Raw genomic sequence first — 11,553 nt, 5'->3', positions numbered from 1 at the left:
GGAAACAATGGAACTATTGTCTCCACGAGCCGTGCATTATAGGCGACTGCAAGGTCAAGTAGGATTTGACCCCACCGTGGCGTCTGAAAACCATTTTCAGAAAGGGGGACAGTCGGTCCTATACAACCAGGTTGGATGTTCATATAGCATAATAATCTCATCGATATAAAACTAGAACAGATTACAATGTAGCCTAGCGTTGGACTACAACGTTCCAGTTTATTCTGGAATTGTTCAGCATTGTTCAGACTTCATTCCGAACTTTGAACAAAGCTGCTCGCGGGGCTTCCAGAGGTTACTTCTCGTCTCCGGTGAAAAGAAGAGGGTCAAATTGGTTTTCTCAGACTTTCACGGCAGTTTGCAGTCTCTCCCGGTCGTGTGAGTAAACTGATCCGTACAGGCTCGGTCTAATGCATTGTGGGGGAGGAGAGAGAGAAAATACTCCATCCCTCTTTTTATTGGGAGCTGCCACTGAAAAGAAGAGGGTGGAGTGCTCAGTTGTTTTTCTCTGGCTTCAACGACAGTTTGCAGTCTCTCCCCGTTTTGTGTGTAAACTGATCCGTACAGGCTCGGTGTATTTTCTTGAGAGAGCGAGAGAGAGAGAGAGAGGGAGAGAGAGAGGGGGAGGAGTGGGAGAAGATACTCCATCGCTCTTTTTCTTGGCCGCTTTACCGCGGGCGTTACAGTTCAACGTGCAGTTTCTTGCCAATTCATCAGGGCGGACTTAATCCAACAGTGTGTTCGTCTTTGAATATGAAACACATTTGAATTCATTCTGTATTTACGTTTTTTTGGGCGTGAAGAAAAAAATATATTGTCGTGGGGAAAGTGTCAAACTTCCATACCGTGTCATATTTCCCGGGATTTAGAGCGTCGTTGCTCGCTCGCTCGCTCCCTTCGGCATCTCACAATGTTTTCTCTCCCGGGGAAGATCTGAACTTTTTACGGACGGTGACAACGTAGACAATAGGACTTCGTTTGGGTTGCAAAAAGAGAGGAGACGAACCGATTAGGACAGCGAGTTCGTGTTCAACTACAAATTCCTGAGGTAAGCGACCGGTCATGGCCGTGTATTTTAACTTCTCTGCGGCTGAGTTTGGTTAAGAATGATGTGAAGGAATCGACAGATTGTTGGTCTGGCTCTATGACAGAGGGATAACAACGGGATCCTAATGCTTGGTAGAAATGTCTTGTGCCCTTACAACTGGGGAGCGAGTTGAGAAAAGGGCATAGAAGGCTATAGTGTAGTGTTAATTTTGTAATAAATCTAGCGTGTGAGTTCCGGTCCTAATCAATGGAACCAATCTCAGTTCCTCATTAACCAGTCACGCGGCTACAATGTTGCGTGGCAATGATACAGTGAGTGGGCTACTGTTGCATGGTTTGTAGGTGAAAGTAGCTTAGTAACGTTAGATGCGTTTGCTATGTGTATTGCAGTGGGATGTTATCATGAAAACGACTGCATGATTTTCAAACATTGACCTCGGTGTTGGGAGCTCTTCAAAACAGGCCAACAATTTACATTTCACTCGTTGGGAGTTGTGCTCAACAGATTTGTGAATCGACAAGGCTTTTACTCCGTAGCCTACCTAATGGGGATCCTAATAAAATACCGACCTACAGCATCTCATCCGACAAGCAGACTTCAGGAGAAACTATTCTCCAGGCAACATGTATGTATTCAGCCATGTTGGCTGTAGGCTAATGTGTTACCTGGTCTCTGTGCCTGGTTTGGACTGATCTGGATTTCCCAATGTTCTAGGCATCACTCCCACCATTGCGTCTGTCAACTGAACACATGCATTTAGGTATAATAAAGGCTGCAATGGAAGCCTGCATGCCATTGTCAATGGACATACATTGGCTGCTTGTATAGCCATTCCAACAAGTAGGTGACTTGTAAGAGCACTGTTCCGTCTCATTCCCATATCCCATCTAATGCTGAATGCAGTTCAGCTTTGGGCTTTGAACCCCATGTAGAGAAAGCAGAGTCAGTCACCACATGCTGTAGTGGTTTAGACCCAGAACAGGAAGAGCCCCTGCCCCCTCAAGGTCAAAAGTAGAGGGACAAAAACAGAGGGAGCATTTTCCCCTCCTCTCTCTGGGACTCTTTCTCTCTCTCTCTGTTTGTGTCTGAGACTGACCATGAGTAATGGGCCTGTTTGTTTGTCTTTCATGCAGAACATGGACACAGTATACACTGACGCTATTGATTCATGTTTCCTGCTCAAACCCAAGTGTGTGTGTGCGCTGTCACGTTGTCCGTACCCCTCTGTCCCTAGAACGGAACAGTCCCCCCCCCCCTTCTGTAGTCACTGGACCTGCCTTGTTTAGAGTCAACATTGTATGTCTTCTTTCTCTCCCTCTCCTCCATCCCTTCTCCTCTCTCCTCCATCCCTTCTCCTCTCTCCTCCATCCCTTCTCCTCTCTCCTCCATCCCCTCTCCTCTCTCCTCCATCCCCTCTCCTCTCTCCTCCATCCCCTCTCCTCCATCCCCTCTCCTCTCTCCTCCATCCCCTCCATCCCCCATAAATAGTCATCTCTGTCATAAGACTGTATAAGTTTGTTTCACAACCCTTCATAGGGATTAACGTTAAATGAACATGTCCATTATTGAAGAGCTAGATTTTGGTGTGTGTGTGTGGAAAATCTTGGATGGTCTCCCCAACACAACCATCTGCTTACTGGACACCCACACAGAGCCAGGTGCTGTTTCCTTCCACCACGTCCATGCATCATTGTCTGAGTCTCACACATACTGAAAGTGGACAACGTGTCGTGTGTTGATTTTCTGTGGGCTCAAATCACTGCAACACCGTTCCCTATTCAAAAAGTCCCTGTCAATTGTGAACATGGCCGTCGCTCCTAATGTTCAGGCAGACTAATAGCTCTCCACAAGGGTTAATTTGGGGTCATGTCTCTCATCTGAAGAGGACCGCTTGGTAGACAATTCAGAATAATGATTTGTGGAACAAAGACCTGTGTCTGTCTGCTTAAGAACGTGTAGGGGAGAAGAGAACACAATTAATGAAAACAACCCAGCTTTTGATTTCTATAGAGAACCGACGAGGGCAACAGAACCGACGAGGGCAACAGAACCGACGAGGGCAACAGAACCGACGAGGGCAACAGAACCGACGAGGGCAACAGAACCGACGAGGACAACAGAACCGACGAGGGCACAACTATGGGGCAAACAGACGGGTTGGATTAGATTGTTGACCACATGTTAACTATGTTTCAGCTCCAGTGTTTATTGAGAACAAATACATTTGGTGAATGAACACTCATATACATTGTTAAAGTTGTTGGTTAGCTGGATTGACATGAAATCAGTCACAACAATACATGGTATCAAGAACAAGATGAAATAAGTCACTTAGGATTCCCCACATGGCAGCTTCTAGTCATTCTGGCTATCTGGTCATCCAGAATCCCAATGACACGCTGACCTCTGCCCCATGGAAGCGTGACCTCTGCCCCATGGAAGCGTGACCTCTGCCCCATGGAAGCGTGACCTCTGCCCCATGGAAGCGTGACCTCTGCCCCATGGAAGCGTGACCTCTGCCCCATGGAAGCCTGGGCACATGGTTTTCCTGACGTTGTCAGATGACCCGTCTATTGATCGTTTTGTATTTCATTTATTGTTTTTCTCTCCCACTGTTCACGTTTCATTATAGTCACTTGCCACAATTGAATAATATATTCATCATATTACAAGACATTGACTTTCTATCCATAGTAGATTCACATACAAGACCCTGGTACTTACCTACGGAGCAGCAAGAGGACCTGACCCTCCCTACCTTCAGGCTATGTTCAAACCCTACATCCCAACCAGAGTACTCTGTTCTGCCACCTCTGGTCTCTTGGCTCTCCTACCCCTACGGGAGGGCAGCTCCAGCTCAGCTCAGTCCAACCTCTTCTCTGTCCTGGCTCCCCAATGGTGGAACCAGCTTCCCCCTGAAGCTAAGACAGCAGAGTCCCTGCCCGTCTTCTGAAAACATCTGAAACCCTACCGCTTCAAATAGTATTTTAAGAAATCCCACCACCACTTTCGTGAATTTGCACTTGACTTTTTCCCTGCTTTGTAACTCTGACTCTACTGAGCTACATTATTGAGGGAAAATGTACTTTCTCTACCTGTGATATGTGGTTGTCTCACCTCGCTATTTTAAGATGAATGAACTAACTAAGTCGCTCTGGATAATGGCAACTGCTAAATGACTCAAATCTTAAGTGGGACACCTGGTGAAGTGGGACAGTTAAGGACTGGTAGTTCTTACAGGGAGGTTCAGGTGAACAGTAGTGGTCTGAAAGGTAAAGGTTTACAGAGGGATTGTTTAGTGCCGCTTGTACGTCCTGTGTGTGTACTGAAGCATTAGCTTTTAGTCCATTAGTGACCGGCAGTGTGTGTCACCTGTACTTGGGCTTCAGAAGCTAGAGTCCAAAGGTTGTTTACTGTGGAAGCACGGGGCTGTGTCTGCATGCATGTGTTTGTACTTGACTCATCAGACCACTGAACATGTTCATTCCAGTCTGTTTGCTCACCAAGTCAACCTGGGAAGGTCCGTAGTCTCCACACCTGACGGTTTCACTTTCCATTTCCTATAAAGTCCTGTACTTACTGTCAGTCCTCCTGGGTGACACCAGATGCATCATGGTTTATTACTGTCAGTCCTCCTGGGTGACACCAGATGCATCATGGTTTATTACTGTCAGTCCTCCTGGGTGACACCAGATGCATCATGGTTTATTACCGTCAGTCCTCCTGGGTGACACCAGATGCATCATGGTTTATTACTGTTAGTCCTCCTGGGTGACACCAGATGCATCATGGTTTATTACTGTCAGTCCTCCTGGGTGACACCAGATGCATCATGGTTTATTACTGTCAGTCCTCCTGGGTGACAGCAGATTCTTTATTACTGTCAGTCCTCCTGGGTGACAGCAGATTCTTTATTACTGTCAGTCCTCCTGGGTGACAGCAGATTCTTTATTACTGTCAGTCCTCCTGGGTGACAGCAGATTCTTTATTACTGTCAGTCCTCCTGGGTGACAGCAGATTCTTTATTACTGTCAGTCCTCCTGGGTGACAGCAGATTCTTTAATACTGTCAGTCCTCTTGGGTGACAGCAGATTCTTTATTACTGTCAGTCCTCCTGGGTGACAGCAGATTCTTTATTACTGTCAGTCCTCCTGGGTGACAGCAGATTCTTTATTACTGTCAGTCCTGAGTGACACCAGATGCATCATGGTTCATTACTGTCAGTCTTCCAGATGTCCTCCAGATGCATCATGTTCTGCTGTTGCTAAGTAGAGTTTATTGTTACTAATTTTTCATTCTTCTTATTTTAAACTCTGCATTGTTGGGAAGGGCTCATCAGCAGTCATTTCACAGTAAAGTCTACACCAGTTGTATACGGCACAGGTGCTGAATACGATTGGATTTACAGTATGGTGAATCATTTAGTTCTTCAGTTCTCCACCCGTAGGCTTTGGAATATCCCCACCTGAACATTTCAGTTTCCATTGTCTGTCCTACATTTACTGTCAGTCCTGGACATTTCAGTTTCCATTGTCTGTCCTACATTTACTGTCAGTCCTGGACATTCCTAAATTCCAGCACACAGTCTGAGCTCTGCCATGGATGACGGTTAATTGATGGTGACTCATTGACTTGTTTCAGTGTGTGGAGGGTTACTGTAAATGTTACCCTTGTCCTTACATGTTCATATGTTTGGGCTCCTGAGCGGCGCAGCGGTCTAGGGCACTGCACCTCAGTGCTAGAGGCATCCCTACAGACCCTGGTTTGATTCCAGGCTGTATCACAACCTGCCGTGATTGAGAGTCCCGTAGGGTGGTGCACAATTGGCCCAATGTCGTCCGGGTTAGTTAGGCTGTCATTGTAAATAAGAATTGGTTCTTAACTGACTTGCCTAGTTAAATAAAGGTTAAATAAATAACATTCATGAACTAGGTTACTTGGTCTTATTTGTTTTTCTCTTGTTTCACTTTTTTATATGGGGCAGTTAGTTATGTTGCCATGCTACTGTCACTGCACTGCTACTCACTGTTTGCTGTTAGATATTGGTGGACTTGGCCCATGGTCACTACTGTCGTGTTTGGTGTGCCTGTATGTATTCTTTCCCTTGGTGACCAAGCTGTGGTATGTTGTGACGGTCTTAATGTCACGCTATGGCTTGGTGGCAGATTTGAGAAGTGACTCAGTATATTGGTGCCCTGTCTGTCTGTGTAGTAACCTCACATAAATGATGTTACTGGACACACGTGCGCTGGGACCTCCCCTGAGGTGGTGGCATCATGCAGAGGGGTGGTGGTGTGACCTCACTGGCCTGGGGTTTGTTTAGGTGTGTGTGTCAACATTGTGTCTGAGGTGAGATCACACCCCCTCTCACACCTGTAGGGGGACAACTGCTGCAGCACACTGGGGGTTCTCTCTCCTGCTGGTGTCAACCCCCCCCCCCCCCCCCCCCCCCCCCCCCAACTCACCCACACGCATACATAGTGTGTTGTAGGCCTCTCCAGACAGAGGACTTAAGGGGTCCACGTGTCTCAACATTCTGTGCCATTGTTGGTGGTCAACAAGGTTTTTCGGCTGTTCCTGCACACAGTTTTTTCTTGAAGCAAGCTGAAGTTGGGTAGCCGAAGTCTATGCCCATCGTCTGTGATTGGTCAATAGTGGGGATTCTTCAATGAAGTGTTGTGCATAAAAACGAGCCATCTATCATTGAATAACATTTTTTTCACTTGAGAAATACTTCACCAAACATCTGTTAGATGTACAATTGAGTGACTAAGATCTACTTGGCAAAAACATCAAAATTAATGACAGATTTCTTGTCTTCGATTCATTCGGACTATTTTAGAGGAAGTGCGTACTTGCTAAGGTGTTTTTCAAGCAAAGGTATTTTTAAGGGAGACGTTCACTACGCCGAGTTCTACTAGGAGCAAACTGAACCTAGTATGCAGACACCTTTTTAGAGACGGGATGTCGCAGGCCTCTCCAGACTTCTTAGAGACGGGTGTTCTCTGGTCCCTGTCTGCTCTGTCTTCTATATCCATATGGAGAGTAGAGTTCTCTGGTCCCTGTCTGTTCTGACTTCTATATCCATATGGAGAGTAGAGTTCTCTGGTCCCTGTCTGTTCTGTCTTCTATATCCATATGGAGAGTACAGTTCTCTGGTCCCTGTCTGTTCTGTCTTCTGTATCCAGGGAGCAGCAGAGAGACTGGCTGGTTGGCCCTGGTAGAAGGGAGCAGCAGAGAGACTGGCTGGTTGGCCCTGGTAGAAGGGAGCAGCAGAGAGACTGGCTGGTTGGCCCTGGTAGAAGGGAGCAGCAGAGAGACTGGCTGGTTGGCCCTGGTAGAAGGGAGCAGCAGAGAGACTGGCTGGTTGGCCCTGGTAGAAGGGAGCAGCAGAGAGACTGGCTGGTTGGCCCTGGTAGAAGGGAGCAGCAGAGAGACTGGCTGGTTGGCCCTGGTAGAAGGGAGCAGCAGAGAGACTGGCTGGTTGGCCCTGGTAGAAGGGAGCAGCAGAGAGACTGGCTGGTTGGCCCTGGTTGAAGGGAGCAGCAGAGAGACTGGCTGGTTGGCCCTGGTTGAAGGGAGCAGCAGAGAGACTGGCTGGTTGGCCCTGGTTGAAGGGAGCAGCAGAGAGACTGGCTGGTTGGCCCTGGTTGAAGGGAGCAGCAGAGAGACTGGCTGGTTGGCCCTGGTTGAAGGGAGCAGCAGAGAGACTGCTTGGTGGTGCTGGGGATGAACAGGAAGATACGAGCAGGGTGGAACAACACTGTCTTTCATCCCTCAGAGTGAAGGAAGAGCGGAATAGTTTGTTTATACTCTGAGCTAGATCAAGTCTCCGGGAGGGGAGAAATCAAAAGACAAAATCAAAGCTTTGCTTTGTGTTTAAATAGGCAGTGGAGAAATACAGGTACACACACACTGACAGATGGCTGATATATGAGAGCCGCCAAGTGTGTGTGTGTGTGTGTGTTTATTACTTTGTCAGCCGCTCACCACAGTGTCCAGGTTTTAGAGGGAGTGACTGTCAAAAGCAGCTTAGCCTACCTGCTGGGGACCTTTTGTGTGTTGTCTATGTTGGTGATATTGACCAAGAGCTCACCACTGTTTTAATCCTCCTGCATTCTGTTGGTGCTGGAATTTCATCTTTCTCTCTCCCCCTGAACACCACGTAATGCGCTCGTTAATCCTCAAACATTCCTCACGCGGGGCTTTAGTTTTAATTATGAGCACTAAAGTAGTGGTAACGCTGAGGTCCCTGCTGCTGCGTGCCAATAGCCTTTAGCTGTTAGAGTACAGGGTAACACGGTTAGAAAGGGTACAGGGTAACACGCGGTTAGAAAGGGTACAGGGTAACACGCGGTTAGAAAGGGTACAGGGTAACACGCGGTTAGAAAGGGTACAGGGTAACACGCGTTTAGAAAGGGTACAGGGTAACACGCGGTTAGAAAGGGTACAGGGTAACACGCGGTTAGAAAGGGTACAGGGTAACACGCGGTTAGAAAGGGTACAGGGTAACACGTGGTTAGAAAGGGTACAGGGTAACACGCGGTTAGAAAGGGTACAGGGTAACACGCGGTTAGAAAGGGTACAGGGTAACACGCGGTTAGATAGGGTACAGGGTAACACGCGGTTAGAAAGGGTACAGGGTAACACGCTGTTAGAAAGGGTACAGGGTAACACGCGGTTAGAAAGGGTACAGGGTAACACGCGTTTAGAAAGGGTACAGGGTAACACGCGGTTAGAAAGGGTACAGGGTAACACGCGGTTAGAAAGGGTACAGGGTAACACCATACTGTTTTCAGTGTAAGCGGGGACATTCATTATAAAGTAGGCAGGTTTGTGTGTGTGTGAAAGCTCCAGGAAAACCTGCTTAACAGGACACTAGTGTAGCTCCAGTTGTAATAACAGACTTTAGGCCATTAGGAAACCCTGTTTAACAGTTAGAACAACTGGAGCTATGCTAACCTGTTTAACAGGGTTCCTAATGGCCTAAAGTCTGTTAGACTAGCCCAGCTCCTGTTTTAACACAGTGTAGACTAGGCCAGTAGACTAGTGTAGCTCCTGTTGTTCTAACACAGTGTAGACTAGACCAGTAGACTAGTGTAGCTCCTGTTGTTCCAACACAGTGTAGACTAGACCAGTAGACTAGCGCAGCTCCTGTTTTAACACAGTGTAGACTAGACCAGTAGACTAGCGTAGCTCCTGTTGTTCTAACACAGTGTAGACTAGACCAGTAGACTAGCGCAGCTCCTGTTGTTCTAACACAGTGTAGACTAGACCAGTAGACTAGCGTAGCTCCTGTTTTAACAGTGTAGACTAGACCAGTAGACTAACGTAGCTCCTGTTTTAACAGTGTAGACTAGACCAGTAGACTAACGTAGCTCCTGTTTTAACACAGTGTAGACTAGACCAGTAGACTAGCGTAGCTCCTGTTCTAACACAGTGTAGACTAGACCAGTAGACTAACGTAGCTCCTGTTTTAACAGTGTAGACTAGACCAGTAGACTAGCGTAGCTCCTGTTTTAACAGTGTAGACTAGACCAGTAGACTAGCGTAGCTCCTGTTTTAACAGTGTAGACTAGGCCAGTAGGTGTGGTTGCTGGCTTTTATGAAGTGAACTTAACTTACTGAGTGACTTCTTTACACACTGTCTGTGTCTCTGCCATTATCTATTCTGTCTGTGACATCCCCTAACAGACTGTACACCTGCTGTGATCATCTGTTCAACTGTGGGAGTACCTCTTGTCTGTCTCTTGCTGCTTGCTTAAAGGCTTTGAGGCTCTAGAAGAGACTCACAGCCAATCCTGGAGAGCTGCAAGAGGTGCAGGCTTTGTTCCAGCCCAGCACTAACAACTCATTTAGATGAATCATCAACATCTTGATGATTAGTTGGATACGATGTGGTGATCCTGGACTGAGAGGGGTGGTGGATGCTGAATACTGCTGTTTAAAGCTGTTACCGGCTGAGACCTGTCTCCCCCTCTGTCTCCCCCTCTGTCTCCCCCTCTGTCTCCCCCTCTGTCTCCCCCTCTGTCTCCCCCTCTGTCTCCCCCTCTGTCTCCCCCTCTGTCTCCCCCTCTGTCTCCCCCTCTGTCTCCCCCTCTGTCTCCCCCTCTGTCTCCCCCTCTGTCTCCCCCTCTGGTATTTAACTGGCAGTATATCACTGTGTCACACAACAGCACAGCAGCATAGGCTGTGTCTCAAATGCCACCCTATTCCCTTGTTAGGACACTACTTTTGACCTGGGCCTCATGGGTAGTAGTGCTCTATACAGGGAATAGGGTACCATTTGGGATGCAAACATAGTGTAGTGAGGAGCTAGCTGTAGCCCAGAAGGTGTTTCTATTTCACACATCAGCGGTGTTTTCTCACACAGTCGTGTGTGTGTGTGTTGCGTTGCCCAGGACGACAGATGCTGGGGTCAGTGGTCAGCAGGCGTGAAAGGTCATGTCGCTACTAGATAAAAATAACAAGGTCATGTCATAGCTAGGTAAGAACAATGTAGAGATTGTAGCCGCCCATAGGTAGGTAACACAGTGATATGTAGCAAATGGACTAGTCCATGGGTAGGTAACAGAGGGGGTGTAAATAATGGACTTGTCCATGGGTAGGTAACAGAGGGGGTGTAAATAATGGACTAGTCCATGGGTAGGTAACAGAGGGGGTGTAAATAATGGACTAGTCCATGGGTAGGTAACAGAGGGGGTGTAAATAATGGACTAGTCCATGGGTAGGTAACAGAGGGGGTGTAAATAATGGACTAGTCCATGGGTAGGTAACAGAGGGGGTGTAAATAATGGACTTGTCCATGGGTAGGTAACAGAGGGGGTGTAAATAATGGACTAGTCCATAGGTAGGTGCCAGGGGGATGTAGATAATGGAGTAGTCTATGGGTATGTTACGGGGGTGTAGATAATGGAGTAGCCTATGGGTAGGTTCCAGGGGGTGTAGATAATGGATTAGTCTATGGGTAGGTTCCAGGTGGTGTAGATAATGGAGTAGTCTATGGGTAGGTTCCAGGGGGTGTAGATAATAGATTAGTCTATGGGTAGGTTCCAGGTGGTGTAGATAATGGAGTAGTCTATGGGTAGGTTCCAGGTGGTGTAGATAATGGATTAGTCTATGGGTAGGTACCAGGGGGTGTAGATAATGGATTAGTCTATGGGTAGGTTCCAGGGGGTGTAGATATTGGAGTAGTCTATGGGTAGGTTCCAGGGGGTGTAGATAATGGAGTAGTCTATGGGTAGGTTCCAGGGGGTGTAGATAATGGATTAGTCTATGGGTAGGTTCCAGGTGGTGTAGATAATGGAGTAGTCTATGGGTAGGTTCCAGGTGGTGTAGATAATGGAGTAGTCTATGGGTAGGTTCCAGGGGGTGTAGATAATGGAGTAGTCTATGGGTAGGTTCCAGGGGGTGTAGATATTGGAGTAGTCTATGGGTAGGTTCCAGGGGGTGTAGATAATGGAGTAGTCTATGGGTAGGTTCCAGGGGGTGTAGATAATGGAGTA

General features: G+C 47.4%; 1 protein-coding gene across 1 annotated transcript in view; it reads left to right on the top strand.

Annotated features, from left to right (window-relative positions):
• The first annotated feature begins 492 nt into the window (after positions 1–492).
• The window catches only part of LOC110490697 (plexin-B2), a 171,824-nt gene continuing 160,763 nt past the window's right edge, over positions 493–11,553 (top strand). The window contains exon 1 of the mRNA XM_036956929.1: positions 493–1,048. The gene's annotated coding sequence lies outside the window, so the exon portion shown is untranslated. The remainder of the gene's footprint in view (positions 1,049–11,553) is intronic.

The sequence above is a fragment of the Oncorhynchus mykiss genome, chromosome 21 (genome assembly GCF_013265735.2).
Source record: "Oncorhynchus mykiss isolate Arlee chromosome 21, USDA_OmykA_1.1, whole genome shotgun sequence".
In the NCBI taxonomy this organism is placed as follows: Eukaryota; Metazoa; Chordata; class Actinopteri; order Salmoniformes; family Salmonidae; genus Oncorhynchus; species Oncorhynchus mykiss.
The sequence above is the reverse complement of the archived record's forward strand: the minus strand, read 5'-3'. Positions and strand labels throughout refer to the sequence as shown.